The sequence below is a fragment of the Rhipicephalus microplus genome, chromosome 7 (genome assembly GCF_043290135.1).
Source record: "Rhipicephalus microplus isolate Deutch F79 chromosome 7, USDA_Rmic, whole genome shotgun sequence".
NCBI lineage: Eukaryota > Metazoa > Arthropoda > Arachnida > Ixodida > Ixodidae > Rhipicephalus > Rhipicephalus microplus.
The window spans coordinates 119,529,652-119,544,676 of record NC_134706.1 but is presented as its reverse complement, the minus strand read 5'-3'; the positions used below and the strand labels follow the sequence as shown (position 1 = coordinate 119,544,676).

The 15,025-nt window shown below is 48.3% G+C and overlaps 1 protein-coding gene across 1 annotated transcript in view; it reads right to left on the bottom strand.

Annotated features, from left to right (window-relative positions):
- The window catches only part of LOC119179097 (4-pyridoxate dehydrogenase), a 203,264-nt gene that overhangs the window by 179,639 nt on the left and 8,600 nt on the right, over nt 1-15,025 (bottom strand). The gene's annotated exons all lie outside the window — the stretch shown is intronic.

Here is a 15,025-nt window from a genome sequence, read left to right as displayed (position 1 = left end):
TGATTTAGATTCGTGTATGCCCACACTGTTTTTTATCCTCAGTGATTACTTTCTCAACTTGTTTAGTAGCTATTTCTGTTTGCCTTTCTGAATAAAAATTTTCCTGTAGTTGCTCATCTTGTCTCCTTCCCACTTTTTCTGCTCTTACAAAACGTAGCTTGACACGTTTGTGATCACTACGCAGACTTCTGGAGCCATCTTCATCTATATGCATTCCCCTGTGCTTATCATACATCCTATGTGACATCAGTGCGTAATCTATCGTCGACTGCAGCCTTCCTAGTTCCCATGTTATTTGCCCTTCACATTTCTCGATACTGTCGCAAATGATTAAATCATGCCTTTCACAAATATCCATGATCATTTTGCCTGTTGGGTCGGTTTACCGATATATATCTTCTATGTGCGCATTGACATCTTCTAATATAATTATCTCGTACTCTGCTCCTGACTCCTCAATTTCCTTCGTAATGCACTCTATCATCGCCTGGTTTTGCTCTCTGGTCTTTGCTCCCGTCCACAAGTACACCAAGCCAAAGAGTGTCCTTTGCCGTGCCACTTTGCATTTTAGCCATAAATGTTCCTTGCAATCCTGCTTGACCCTTTGCCAGTCTGTACTTTTATGAATGAATGCCCCAATACCACCTCCCCCCTTTTCGCTGCCTTTTGTTCTATTACAATATTCTCACGCGTAGTCCGGATTGTTAAATGTTGTTCCATGTCCCTAAGATGTGTTTCTACCAAACCGTATACCATCGGCCTCTCCTCCCTTAGGTATTCTTCTATCTCTTCCCACTTTAGCCTGTTCCTGTCACCCTGCATGTTGATACAACCTATGTCTGAATTGACGTAATCATGTGGGAGGTAGTGGCCAGATACTGCACCAGGGTGGCCAATCCTTCTCTGGTGTGATAGAAGAAGTCAGAAAAGCTTTGGAAAGTATGCAAAGGGGCAAAGCTGCTGGGGAGGATCAGGTAACATCAGATCTGCTGAAAGATGGAGGACAGATTGTGTTAGAAAAACTAGCCACCCTGTTTACGTGGTGTCTCCTGACGGGAAGAGTACCAGAGTCCTGGAAGAACGCTAACATCATCTTAATACATAAGAAAGGAGATGACAAGGACTTGAAGAATTACAGGCCGATCAGCTTGCTCTGTAGTATACAAGCTATTTACAAAGGCAATTGCTAACAGAGTAAAGAAAACATTAGAATTCAATCAATTAAAGGAACAAACAGGATTTCTAACAGGCTACTCAACAATTGACCACATTCATACTATCAATCAGGTAATAGAGAAATGCTCAGAGTATAACCAACCACTATACATAGCCTTCATAGATTACGAGAAGGCGTTTGATTCAGTAGAAGTATCAGCCGTCATGCAAACACTGCGGAATCAGGGCGTAGATGAAGTATATATAAACATTCTGGAAGAAATCTACCGGGGATCAACTGCTACCATAGTGCTTCATAAAGAAAGCAACAGAATACCAATCAAGAAGGGTGTAAGGCAGTGGGACACAATTTCCCCAATGCTATTTACCGCGTGCTTACAGGAGGTTTTCAGAAGCCTTGAATGGGAACAGTTAGAGATAAGAGTCAATGGAGAATACCTTAGTAACCTGCACTTCGCCGATGACATTGCATTGCTGAGAAACTCGGGGGACGAATCGCAACTCATGATTACGGAGTTAGACAAGGAGAGCAGAAAGGTGGGTCTTAAAATTATTCTGCAGAAAACGAAAGTATTGTACAACAACCTCGGCAAGGAGCAGCGCTTCGAGATAGGTAATAGTGCACTTGAAGTTGTAAAAGACTATGTCTACTTAGGGCAGGTAATAACCGCAGAACCGAACCACGAGATTGAAGTAACTAGAAGAATAAGAATGGGGTGGAGCACATTCGGGAAGCACTCTCAAATTATGACAGGTAGATTGCCACTATCCCTCAAGAGGAAGGTATATAACAGCTGTATCTTGCCGGTACTTAGCTACGGAGCAGAAACCTGGAGACTTACAAAGAGGGTTCAGCTTAAATTGAGGACGACGCAACGAGCAATGGAAAGAAAAATGGTAGGTGTAACCTTAAGAGACAAGAAGAGAGATGAGTGGATTAGGGAACAAACGGGGGTTAAGGATATCATAGCTGAAATCAAGAAGAAGAAATGGACATGGGCAGGGCATGTAGCGCGTAGACAGGATAACCGCTGGTCATTAAGGGTAACTGACTGGATTCCCAGAGAAGGGAAGCAGGTTAGGGGGAGACAGAAGGTTAGGTGGGCAGATGAGATTAAGAAGTTTGCAAGTATAAATTGGCAGCAGCAAGCACAGGACCGGGTTAACTGGCGGAACGTTGAGGCCTTTGTCCTGCAGTGGACGTAGTCAGGCTGATGATGATGATGATGATGTCTGAATTGGCGTGATGGTCGTGGCTAGGTCTATTTCTGCCCCAGACACTACCTAGCTTAGTGACTGGTGCCACTTTGGAATCGTATCTGTCCATACCACCTGTCAAAGAGTCTCCCTGGCTGTTTTCCTCGTTACTAGCTATCCTGTACCCCGAAGGGTCCGCAGGCCCCCAAAAAAGCTACTGCGCGTCCTGCAAATCACCAACCCACCTCAAGACCTAGCCGCCTATCGAAGTGAATTCTGTTTTGTTGAAAACCACCCCACCTATGCACCTCTGTTTATTTCCACCATCTCAAAGCCTCGCTCTCGATTCATCCTCCACATCTCTTGGTTTGCGTTGACAACCGCTCTTTGGAGGTTGATGTCACGCACCGGTAGCTCCGGTACCGTGCATATCACGACCTGTACCCAAGAAGAAGTGGCGTGCATGTCATCGCCCACTTTCACCAGTGTGGTCGCTAGTCCTGCCGTATCTTCATTTAAGACATCGTTTAAATTGCCTGAAATTATCACGAGGTTTTGTCTCTCAGTTGTAGTTTAGATTTTTGCGTTCGCTTGCCTCATGACTGCTTCCAGCTTGCGTCCTACGAACGTCCTTACTGCAACCCTCTTGCCACCTCTTACCCTCTCTTTAATTGCCTCAGCGCATCGATTAAAATTCGAGTCCCTGGCGTTTATCACATGCTGTGACTTTTCAGTTGGAGCGTCCTGCACCTGGGGGTTACTTGCACCTGTGATGCCCGATGCTTTCTCCCCTCCCAGCCCCACCACTACTTCGCTGAAGCTCGGTCTTGCGACCATTGAACCGGGTAACCGTTTTTTTCGATCTTGCTTGCTCTTTCTTCTCCGCCGTTTTGGTTGCCGGTGCCCTCCCGTTCTCTCCGTCGGCCGCTCCTTTGTTCACCTTCGCTAGTGCCTCCTCGGCGGACTTGAGCCTTTCTTCCATAGCCCTTGATTTCTCTTGCTCTGCCGCGTACGCAGTCTCTAGCTCAGTGATTCTCAACAGCAGTTCACCCTGGGCAGCCATCGTTTTCTCCATTTTTTCCTCGCCCTCACATTGCCTACACTTCGCGTCAGCCTCCTCTCCATTTTTTCTGCACATGGGTCCATTTTCGAATTCACCCTGTATTCTGAACACCTTACAGCCTTTTTAACCATGTCTTTATGACACCGATAGTCCTTAAGACTTGTCTCACTCGATAAAAACCAAACACCATCCCTGCCCTTCAAGAAATTCTAAGCTCTACTACAAAAATTTGCGTGTTCAATGTACGTGCACCTCCCTCACGGGGTGGAAGGAGAAAAACACAAACACACACACACACACACGCACAAACTAGTAAATACCTGGTTACTGACCCCCGGAAAGCCGTACAATGTAGTAAGTGCTACAAAGATTTTAACTCCTGCCTTATTAATTTTAAAGGCATGCTCAAAACATGCAAAACGACTTATCTGCGCAGGCGATTGGGTGCGCTTAAAAAACACGTCCATTCACCGTGCCAGTCTATAGACTCGTGCTCCACACTGTGCCCCATACTGTGCCCCATACCATCGCGACCATAACGGTTAACTGTTTGTTTCTTCTGCTCCTTAACTTTGGTTTCACCCCTGAAGAGTTGTCCTGCCAGATGTTTCTAGCCCAGCTAACTGCCATAAGAGAGGACGATGCCAGTGTGTTCGCTTCATCTGCTCCTGATTGAAGCGCCATTTCACGGTCACCCAGCTCAGACGATGCTAATTTTCGAAACATAATTAAATCGGGGCTTTCGCCTCACCAGGCTGACGCTCTCTGCCACGTCTTGGCCTCATACAGTGACATTTTCGACGCCGACGATCGCTCTTGGGCCAGACTAGAATTCTCACTCACCAAATCAACACTGGTGACTGCACCCATTCACCGTCCGCCGTACCACGTGTCAGCATCCTAGCGAGAAGTGATTCAAAAAGAAGTGACCAAAATGCTTACGAAAAACGTAATCGAACCATCATCGAGCCTTTGGGCATCTCCCGTGATATTAGTAAAAAAGAAAAACTGCTCATGGCGTTTTTTGCGTTGATTATCGCCACCTCAACAAAATTACCAAAAGAGCCATGTACCCTCTACCACGCATTGACGATGCCCTCGATTGCCTCCGTGACGCCACCTTTTCATCTCTCGACCTTCAATCTGGCTACTGGCAAATTGCTGTAGATAACATGGATCGAGAAAAGACCACCTTCGTTACCCCTGACGGTCTTTACCAATTCAAGTTCATGCCCTTCGGTCTCTGCGACGCTCCGGCGATCTTCGAGAGGATGATGGACACGCTCCTACAAGGATTTAAATAGACGACATGTTTGTGTTACCTGGACGACGGGATCATTTTTTCAGCAACGTTCGAAACCCACTTTGAATGCCTTTCGATCTTTCTATGTTTTGACGAGCCGGCCTGCAGCTCAATTCCTCCAAGTGCCAGTTCTGTCGTCAGATTACTGTGTTGGGTGACCTTGTTGGCGCTGCTGGCGTTCGACCAGACCCGTCAAAAGTACGCGCTGTAACAAACTTTCCAGTCCACGCTCTGTCCACGATGTTCGCAGTTTTGTGGGCCTCTGCTCCTACTTTCACCGGTTTGTGAAAAACTTTGCAGCACTCGCGCGGTCACTCACCAACCTTCTCAAACAAGACGCCCCAATTTGTTGGGGTCCTCTTCAAACTAACGCTTTCTCTTCACTAATCACGGCTCTGACCGCACCACCGATACTTGCACATTTCGACCCAGATGCTCCTACAGAAGTGCGCACAGATGGTAGCGGTTACAGCATTGGCACTGTTTTGTCCCAAACTCAGCGGGGCACTGATTGTGTATTTGCATATGCATGTCGTCTACTTTCAAAGTCTGAGCGTAACTATTCTATAACGGATCGAGAATGTCTCGCCTTTGTCTGGGCTGTTTCGAAATTCCGTCCTTACTTTTATGGCCACCCTTTGTGTCATCACACATCATCACGCGCTGTGTTCGCTTTCTTGTCTCAAGGACCCCACTGGACGACTTGGCTTCATTTCAGAATTTACAAGTTTATGTTTATGAATTAATGCCCAATTAAAGTTTATGCCAACTTTCCCTGCTCGCCTGTCGGCGCGTCCTACTACCTTCAGACTGTGTCCTTAACATTTGTTAGATTCTCAGCTGACAGCGAGTCTCGAAGCAACTGCCAAGCCTTGTTTTCTTTTTGCGCGCATCTCAGCACTCATAATCCCACCATGGGACGCTTAGTTTGCCTGATGGCCCACATGTCTGTGCAATACATTTGGTTGTAGCATCTATAAATAACACTCTTTAAAAGGGCGAAGCAATGAATGCGATAGCAACATATTCGAATGTTTTACGAAGCAAGGCTAGCGTCCGATCTCGCGTAACTCTACAAAACGCTGGTGTAAATGCGCGTTTTCACTAGAGCGACCCGACAATATCATGACCCCGACGAAGACACCAGGTAGACGCAGACCAAGGGCCGACGAGTCACCCGCCGACGAAGTCCCCACATCCCATGCTCCACTAGGCGGACAACGACGACGAAGCCTCAAAACAGCATGTCGTCGTAGTGTAATATAGTGACAGACCGAAAACATTAGCAAAACAAATCGGCACACCTGTCGACGGCGTGTCATCGGGAGATCTGCGGCTGAGGAAAAAATTCCTAAGCAATTCCCCGAGGGTGAACATGGTTAAGTGCGAATGCACGGGGTGATGCTATGAGGGGTATTTATAATTAGCACTATTATATTTATTAATCACACTATGGTGCGTTTGTGGTGTAATGGTTCCTGGGAATCGCAATTTGATCACACGGGGGAGTGTACGTTAACTCACTGGCGAATGCCAATGGATTTTAACTTTACTCCCCCTCATAGCATCACCCCGTGCATTCGCACTTAACCATGTTCACCCTCGGGGAAATGCTTGGGAGTTTTATTACTGATGATGATGATTAAAGTGTAATTAATGAATTTAGGTGTTGTTCGTCATGAAGCATTTGTACACAGATACATTATGTACGAAGTATTATTTATTTACACTTCACGACGCGTCCGGACGAGCAAAGTCCAGGGCTCGCACCCTCTCCCGCGCGGCACATTCACTGGCTCGAACGGCTTCGGGAACGTCCACTCGCCGTTGACGATTGCGAGCGGCGTCTTGACGCCGGTCTTCATCGCCCTTCTCCACCTGACGCTTGCGTTGTCGTTCCGCATCTTGGGCCGTGTTCGCGGCTCGATGCTGACGCCTCATCTCGGCCTCGCGAGCGCGCAGTTCACCATCCGCTGCACGCTTCGCCCGCTTGTCCTCGGCCTCACGAGCGCGAAGTTCGGCATCCTGTGCACGCTTCGCCCGCTTGTCCTCGGCCTCGCGAGCGCGCAGTTCGGCATCCGCTGCACGCTTCGCCCGCTTGCACTCGGCCTCGCGAGCACGCAGTTCGGCATCCGCTGCACGCTTCGCCCGCTTACGTTCGGTCTCACGAGCCCTTCGCAGCGCTGCCTTGTCTTCCAACGTCGGCGAAACCACCGCGGTACCGTCACCTCCAACGACAGGTGCAGTGCTGGCATTCGGTTGTACTGCATTCGTTGTTGATGGTAGCGTTGCCTCCGGGACATCCATCGCCCGACCCGCTCTCGACGGGAGACAGAGAGAAGGCGGGTGCGCGAGAGAGGTGTGCGCGCGCAGCTGCAGCGAGCGAGGAGAGCGGAGGAGCCAGCGAAGGGGGAAGGGTTATAAGGCGCGTTACGGACACCGATATCAGCGTCGCGTTCATGGCTTATTCGGTAGAGCGTCGCGCTGCGGCCCGCCAAGTCCTCTTTCTTTTAAAGGTAGAGAGAAGACTGCGGACGCCGTCGATGGCGGTGGATGGTTTGGGGTCGCTTATAAAGAGTATTCACACTTAAAATTTGTCCGTATTTTTGCTTCAAAAGACCACGAAGGGTGAAATCTTGGGGCAGATAACAGTGCTCCTCCGAGGCTTCCAAAGCGTTAGAATAGGCATTTCGCGTACCCCACGGAAGTCTTTTCTTCACTTCCCTTTTGTGTGTCCCAATCAAAGTTCACGACACCGTAGATTATTACGCTGCGTCGTGTAGCTGAAGAGGGACAATGGAATAGCAGAGAGCATGGTTGAAATTGAGGTGCAAGTGTTCAAGTTTAGTCGGTGTCTGTGTGTGCTTCCAGTGTGACTACAGAAGTGGCCAACGAATGGCTGTGAACAAGACAAGACATGAACGGAGTTTGCCAGAAACTATCTGTGGACTATGTTTCGTTGTAGTGTAAATATGACGATGACAAGACAAAAGACACTGCAAAAGACAGTCGACAGACCAATATCAGTGTCGTGTCTCTAGTGTGAATAGGTCTTATGAGAACACACCTGCTACAGGTACACTTTTTGCACCGTTTTTGTGTGATGAGAGCACCGCCTGTAGAAGGTTCCCCCTGTTGTTAGGGCTCAAGGTGCGCGCAGATCGTTACAGTGATAATGCGGCAACCATGAGCGCCCCCCCCTCCCCCCTTGATTGCTCGCTCACGAGATCAGAGCGCGCGCAGACGACCCTGACTGGAAAGGCGATGTTCGCTCCGCAGAAAAAGGAGGCTAGCTCATCCTTGCTCCGATATATATACATACATATACGTGAATGACAGTGGCGGTGGCCGCAAAAAGCAGCCAAGACTGTCTGTGTAATTGGTATTGCTATAAAGGCGTTGTAAAGTAGCCCACAGCAGCCTCCATGATTAACAACACCATGTCAGTCCAACAGTCACTATCTAAAACTGCTACCAATTGGTTTTGTCAGTGACCCGTTTGGAAGCCTGTGGAAGGAATTCATTTGCGAATGATGAGCTAAGAATTATGAGGAAGTGGCCCGATGTGTATTGATTATTATTGACACAACTCATTGGTAGAGGCCAGAGTGGTGATGTTATACTGAGGTCTAATGACAAGTAGGTATTGTTACCGATGCTACATTAGCTTGGCTTTTTTCAATACAAGAGGCATGCACCAGAAAGAAAATTGAGCTGTTCAATCAGGCGACCTCGCACACTGCAGCGAGAGACCCCAGTGGCTCCTGTGTGCAACAATGTCCTCTAGGACAAGATAGAGATCTGGAAGTTCGTCTTCTAAGGACTGCAATTCATTTTTAGTAGATGGTGCTGTGAATGTATGTAAAAATAGCAAAAGCTGACGCGCTTATTGAAAAAGACTGCTCGAAAAGCCAGCACCTCATGAAATATTTGTAGTGGTAGGTGTGTACACGGAATCCCTTGATTTGTTATAACTGCAACACCACCGGGTGACGTGATGGCACCTTCCGGATCTTTCTAAATATAACCTGATGACGTAGAAAATTTGTGTTTCCATATTTAGCTGTGTTTCACAAAGCTAAGTATAAGGATTGATTGATATGTGTGGTTTAACGTCCCAAAACCACCATTTGATTATGAGAGACGCCGTAGTGGAGGGCTCCGGCAATTTCGACCACCTGGGGTTCTTTAACGTGCACCCAAATCTGAGTACACGGGCCTACAACATTTCCGCCTCCATCGGAAATGCAGCCGCCGCAGCCGGGATTTGATCCCGCGACCTCCGGGTCAGCAGCCGAGTACCTTAGCCACTAGACCACCACGGCGGGGCCAGCTAAGTATAAGGACTGCTCGAAAATAATGTTTATATTTGTTAATTGTTAATAAAGGTTAAAATAGGTTAATGTTTATATAAATGTTCTTGTACATCTTCCAGGTTTTGGGGAGTCTTCGGACGTTCTACTCTAAGCTTTTTTTATTTTTATCTAGTTTTTTCTAGTGTGTTAAGAAGTGTTGCGTTAGGTTACAAGACCTTTTGGAGACCTCATAATTAGGTGTTCCTTTTTTTACTAGGCTACGAAGGGCTGCGCGTGTATTTCGGCGTCTCCGGCGCCTATGTGGTTTGACTTGTATTCTTGAACTCTTTCGAGGTTGCGGATAATGCCTACTCAGCAGGCAATTTCACAGAGGTTTTGGACATAACTGCGCTTGCATTGGTCCAGAATCCAGCAGTCGCTGAGCTCTGCTGGCTCTGCTTGGCAGGGGGTGGAGCATAAGAGGCTGCTCCAGCTGGGCGCGCTAATCGTGCGACCTCGGTCACACAGTCGCGAGCGTGAAGAGATAGGACTCGGCATCCCCGTGCGTCAAATCAGCGAAGAAAGAAGACTGCTTGTGAGGCAAAGCGCTTGTGCACCCCTTGAGAGGTCAAGTTGAAGTTAGCCTTGAGTTCCAATATTTCTTTTTCATATTTTCGTGAGAGACACGATCGTAAGTAGGCGAGGTGGTCTCCTTCACAGTTTACACAACGAGTGCTACAGTTGTAACTGACGGACAGGTGTTTACTTAATGCAGATATAGCGCATGCGACACGCCCTCTACAGCTTTGCGACTAATGTATGAAGCGCCGGCATTGAAAGCAATGACGGGGATTTGTGGTATATGGTCTCGCACGAAGTTTGCAATGTCCTCTTGATGGATTCAGGGGGTTGCTGGAAATGTGCTTAAATGGGGATTTTTTGCCGTCTTGTCTTCCCGTAAATCTCATTTACTTTGACAACGCTCTCGTACTGCCATCCTTCAAGGAGTTCACATTCACCAATTTCAAGTAGGTCATCGTAAGAGATGATGTCGCGTACCGCATTCATGGTTCTTTGTGGGCCCACTGGCACCATAATGTATCCAAAAGATTCAAGTTTGACACTCTCGCTTATGGCTGCTTATCGGAAACTTTCCGGAGACGATCGTCACTTCCCGTTTTTGGCACTTTGTAGGCTGAGCTGATTGCCTCCGTGAGGCATTTTTGCATTAGGAATGGCGAGATTATTTGAAAAATTTTGGTTCGGTGTTGACTATAGTTTGGTGTGGTATTGACAGGGTATTTAGGAAACAATCATGTGGTTAAGGCAAGGGTGAAGTTCTGAACGGTGCACCACCTCTTCAGGCGGCGATCAGAGAGCAGAGGAAAAGGGTTTGCCACAGTGAGCAATAAATTCGGCAGCGATGGTGGCAACCAACAACCGAGCACAACACGGGAACGCTACAAGGTAAATCACTTCGAGTGGCCAGACATAAATCGCAGCTATAACTATATATAACTAACCAATGTTGGGCCACTAGAAAAGGGTAATCTTCGCCGCCACAAAAATTAAAAATAAGTGAAAATGTAGCAGACAGGAAAGAATGAATTAAATAAAGAAGGACAAAGATATGGCGAGAGAAAGAGTTGGGAAAAAGGCAACTGCCAATTTTTCCTGGGTGGGTCCGCCACGGCTACCGTCTAGGTGAAGCCGGGGCCAAAGGGGTGCGTTCCCTCTTCTGGGCAGCCTCAAAGGACCAAACGTCCGACGTCGGTTCAACAATCAGGACTTTTTACTGGACATGGCCCAGCCACGTATTACTAAGCATGGGAGGGAGTCAAAACCCCTCGTTCGCTTGGGTCCGTAGTGTCGCCACACATCATACGCCTGCACCGGGTCTCGGTGAGTGCACTTCTTTAGAAAGATGCTCATCATGAACACCCTAGAAGCAGAGGCAGCAGTGTGGAGAGCTCAGAACGTGGCTGCAATGCAAGTCTGCCGCCAAGAGGTCACGGTTATAGCTAGTAAGACTGAAGAAAGATGGCAGCATCAGCAGCAATGACAAGTCGGCACCAGCATAGATTCGTAGAAGGCGGTAGCAGTGAGGGCTCGTCAACAAGCGGATCCCCAAGCGAAATCCCGCAAACAGAGGTGACACGCAAGCGGCGCAAAGAGAACCTCGAATCAGAGCGGCCACGGGAAGCAGTGGTCAAGCACCGAAAGCGGCCGTTACCTGAGCACGGTTGTGTAGAAGGTGCTGCAAGGGCAACTTCCTCGATCACTCGTTCGGGCATGGCTATAAGATATGCGACCGCTGGTGGCTTGACAGCAACCTCTCCACCATCGCCTCCACTCTCAACATTCAGTCTCATACCTACACCATCGTCATGTTTCAGTGAAACTGTTCTCTCACAGAGGGTTTTCTGTCTCCTGCGCAACGTGCCCGACGCCGCCGCCTTCTTCGTCCACCTCGAGTGCCGGCTCGTCAACAAGCCATCTCACAAGAAGAGCCTCGGGGAGAGGACTCACGAGTTCCCTGATCAATTTGTTGGAATGCGATTCAGGAGACGCCAATCAACGCAGCAACGCCATGTGTAAGATTTCTTTTTAACAAGGACGACGGGTGGCACCCAAGTACTTGATGAGGGCTCAAGAAGGCTTTCGTTTGGCATATTGTTGACCTTTTGAGTAGCCTTGCGTTCTGATGCAGACACCCGGTACGGTCAGCGGTGGATGGGAACGTCGTCACCAGTGTTGAATCGGTACTTTAGTAGGTAAGTGTCACCAAGGAGTCGATTGTAGACGTCAAAGATGTGGTAGGAAGCCTATGCCGGGCTGGGGTGTCAGATTGCTCAGGCTTCAGCTCCGCAGCGATCATGGGGCGTAATAAAATGTTGAGCCACGCGGTATGCGGTGGCGGACAAGGAAGGTCTGAGCAAACGTCTCTTGCTAGAATGGTGACACGTAGTCATCTGATAAAAACCGCAGCGTGGCGGCCGAGGTGCCTTGAGGTAGCACTTTTCTCATGAATCCACAATTTACAGTGGGGAGATATACGGTTAGCGGCTACGTTTACGACCCAATGGGGGCACAGTGATGGTACAAGCCAGGGCATCAGAAATCGGTGTGACAACTTTCTAACCGTCAAGCACAGGTGAAGTGGTCAATACAGAAAATGAGAGTTTTGGTAGCAAGCGGATAAAGTCGTGGCACAGAGGGTGTTCTGGAGTTTGGGGCGAGTGTCAGTCTAAAACCAAAGATCTAAGCAGAGGGTACTGCCGATCACAAAAGAAACGTGTTGATAAGATGTGCATCTTCAAGATTATGTCATAATGGCAATTTCTGAGCACTGTTAGGGGGGTGGTAACGTGGCGGCATGCAATGGTTATTCGTGTGGTCCACATTCCAGTGACAGCAACGGTTCCACAATCGACGGCACGTAAGACTATTTGTATTAGGCGCTAGCACATAGAACTGTGTCAAACAGTTGGCGCTCATCTTGCGTATGCAGGCTGTGCAGCGCGTACCCTGGAGCACAAGAACGCGGAAGAACCAAGCGCTTCGAGATGCTAGCTTGTCAGGATCGCATCTTAAGTCGTAATATTACTGTCACGGGGTCATGACGTTGACGATTGAAGCAGACCATGGATTGAAGATAAAGCTGTTAGTTTTGGCCAAACTTATGGCCAACGATCGAAAAGTAAGAATAAAGTGATACACACTGGCAGTGATGGTGGCGAATAGAGCGTTGGCCATCGATGAATTGACAAGCGGTGAATCATGTTGGCATTTATACACGTGTCATCAAATATTCCAGCATTATTACTACTGACCACGTGCGTTCTAAACAACCTCTATTTTACTAATGCCAGCCAGATCCGCCCCATTCAGCTACTCACCACCCTCTCCTCTAGCCTTTTCCCGCTCTCGCCCATCGCCTAGCCTTTGGGTGTGCTTTGCGGTCATGGGAGTGTGCTTTGAGGTCATGGGAGTGTGCTTTGCGGTCTTGGGGGAGTGTAGCCCTTCATGGAATGCCTCAGGACGGAATTCTTATTACGGAAGCAAATGGTGTTGAGATAGCATGCCGCCGTTGGTGTCGCTCTGCGGGAAACCAATGGGGAAGTGTCACTGCAATGTTTCTGCTCGCTTTGCGTTCTAGAATAATCTAATGTTTGTGGAGTGGGCGTTATCATAAACAAATGATCTAACAGAGTCCCGAAGCTTGGGAAACACCGCACGGGCGGTTCGCGCTGAGAATTACAAACAGAGTAACGAAGCCATAACGAAACGTAAAAAAAACGTGGCATGCCCCCTCCTCTGAAAAAGGCATCGTCACAATGCTTTAACTGAAGAAATTACAAATATAATGCAAGAAATTACAAGCAACAAATTACGATACAACAATAACTACAAAATACACTGTTTCAGTTCGTTAACCGGCATCAAACGGCTTAAAACATTTTATCGCGCATGATCTCTCAAATAAAGTGGCGCAGAAAAAAATTGGCCCCGTATCTGCATGTTTCTGCAGTTGTCATCAAACGACGATAGTCTTGCGTGTGGAGAGAGTGAACAAGACATGTATTTGATGTCCTGCGCAAGAAAATCGGCGAGTGGTATTCTGGAGGCGCTGCGTTATAGTGCCTCGAGCATGCAGCGGAAGCGAACAAGCGCATCAAGTCACGTCGCACGTGAGACCTGAGTGCCATCTGGCAGTTTTCTTAGAAAACAAAGCGCGTGGCTATCAGACGGGCATGCGCGCCCATCTCCGAGATGATAAGGCGTAGAACGCAAGGCGACGGTAGCTGCCACCACCGTCTCGTCTTAGCAAAGCGTTGGAACCACTGCCCGTTCCGTGCAAGCGTTGCATCGTCAGCGCGGCGTGATAAGCGCTACGGTCCTTAAAATTACAAATGTATGCCTTTTCTAGTAAAAGAGGCACATGCAGAATATATACGTGTTGTTATGCTGCCCCAGACATGCGCAATAATTGCTTTTTATTTGGCGATTGCACAAGCATGAACGCTCAATCTTGAGCAACATTGGCGGGCGCTGCGAATGGTGTCGACTGTTTCAAGTACCTGATGCTGTTAAGAGTGGACAAACAGACAAATGTACAGACAGACAGACCAAAATTTTCGCGTCGAAGGTCACTAAAAAACACAATCGTCTTTAAAAAAGTCATCGTTTGCGGTGAGTACGTCGGCGCCTGCAGCGGCGCCGGTACTGGGTGATGGCACTGACGGTACCGTTGCTGCAGCGCACGCTCTGTTGTGGTGGCCTCCCTAAGCAACTAGTCCACTGTTGGCGGATTTCGCACAATACCAACAAACAGCTGCTCGCTTACGCCCCTCAAGAGATGGTTTAGCTTTTGAGCATCGGACATGTCGGTATCCACGCGTTGGCATAGACGCACCATATTCTAAGCAAACATTGCAGCACTGAGCCACGCACTTCAGTGCTGCATTCATGCAGCACTGAAGTGCGTGGCTCAAGAAGGCGTGCGCTTTCGCGTTGGTTCGAGTTAATAAAGGTGTCAAGTAACCGACGGCAAAACTTCTCCTTAGTCGTCAAACTTTTCTCGCGGTTGATGAACTACGTCCTCGCGCTATCTGCAAGGGCGAAGAATACGGAAAAAAAGCGTCTTGTCGAGGCGCCAGTGGTTCGACTTAGGTATGCTCAAACTGTTCAAGTTGGTATTGCACAACTTCATTCAAGCGGCCATGAAATGAATCAGGAATGCGCATATTCTGCGCCATCACAGGTGCAGGACGTCTTGAAAATGCCAAAACGTCATTTCTCCAGCAGCGGTGATTGTCAGAAGCGGTGGTCCTTGTGAAGGAACAAGTTCTACTCTAAGACCTTGAGGGCGATGGCTTGAGCGGTTGGCTGTCCCGTAAGGCTGGACAATGGGCTAATCACAGGGGTGCCAATCATGGGGTGATTGTACCATGCACTTCCACTAGTATCACGGTTATATAACACAGATGT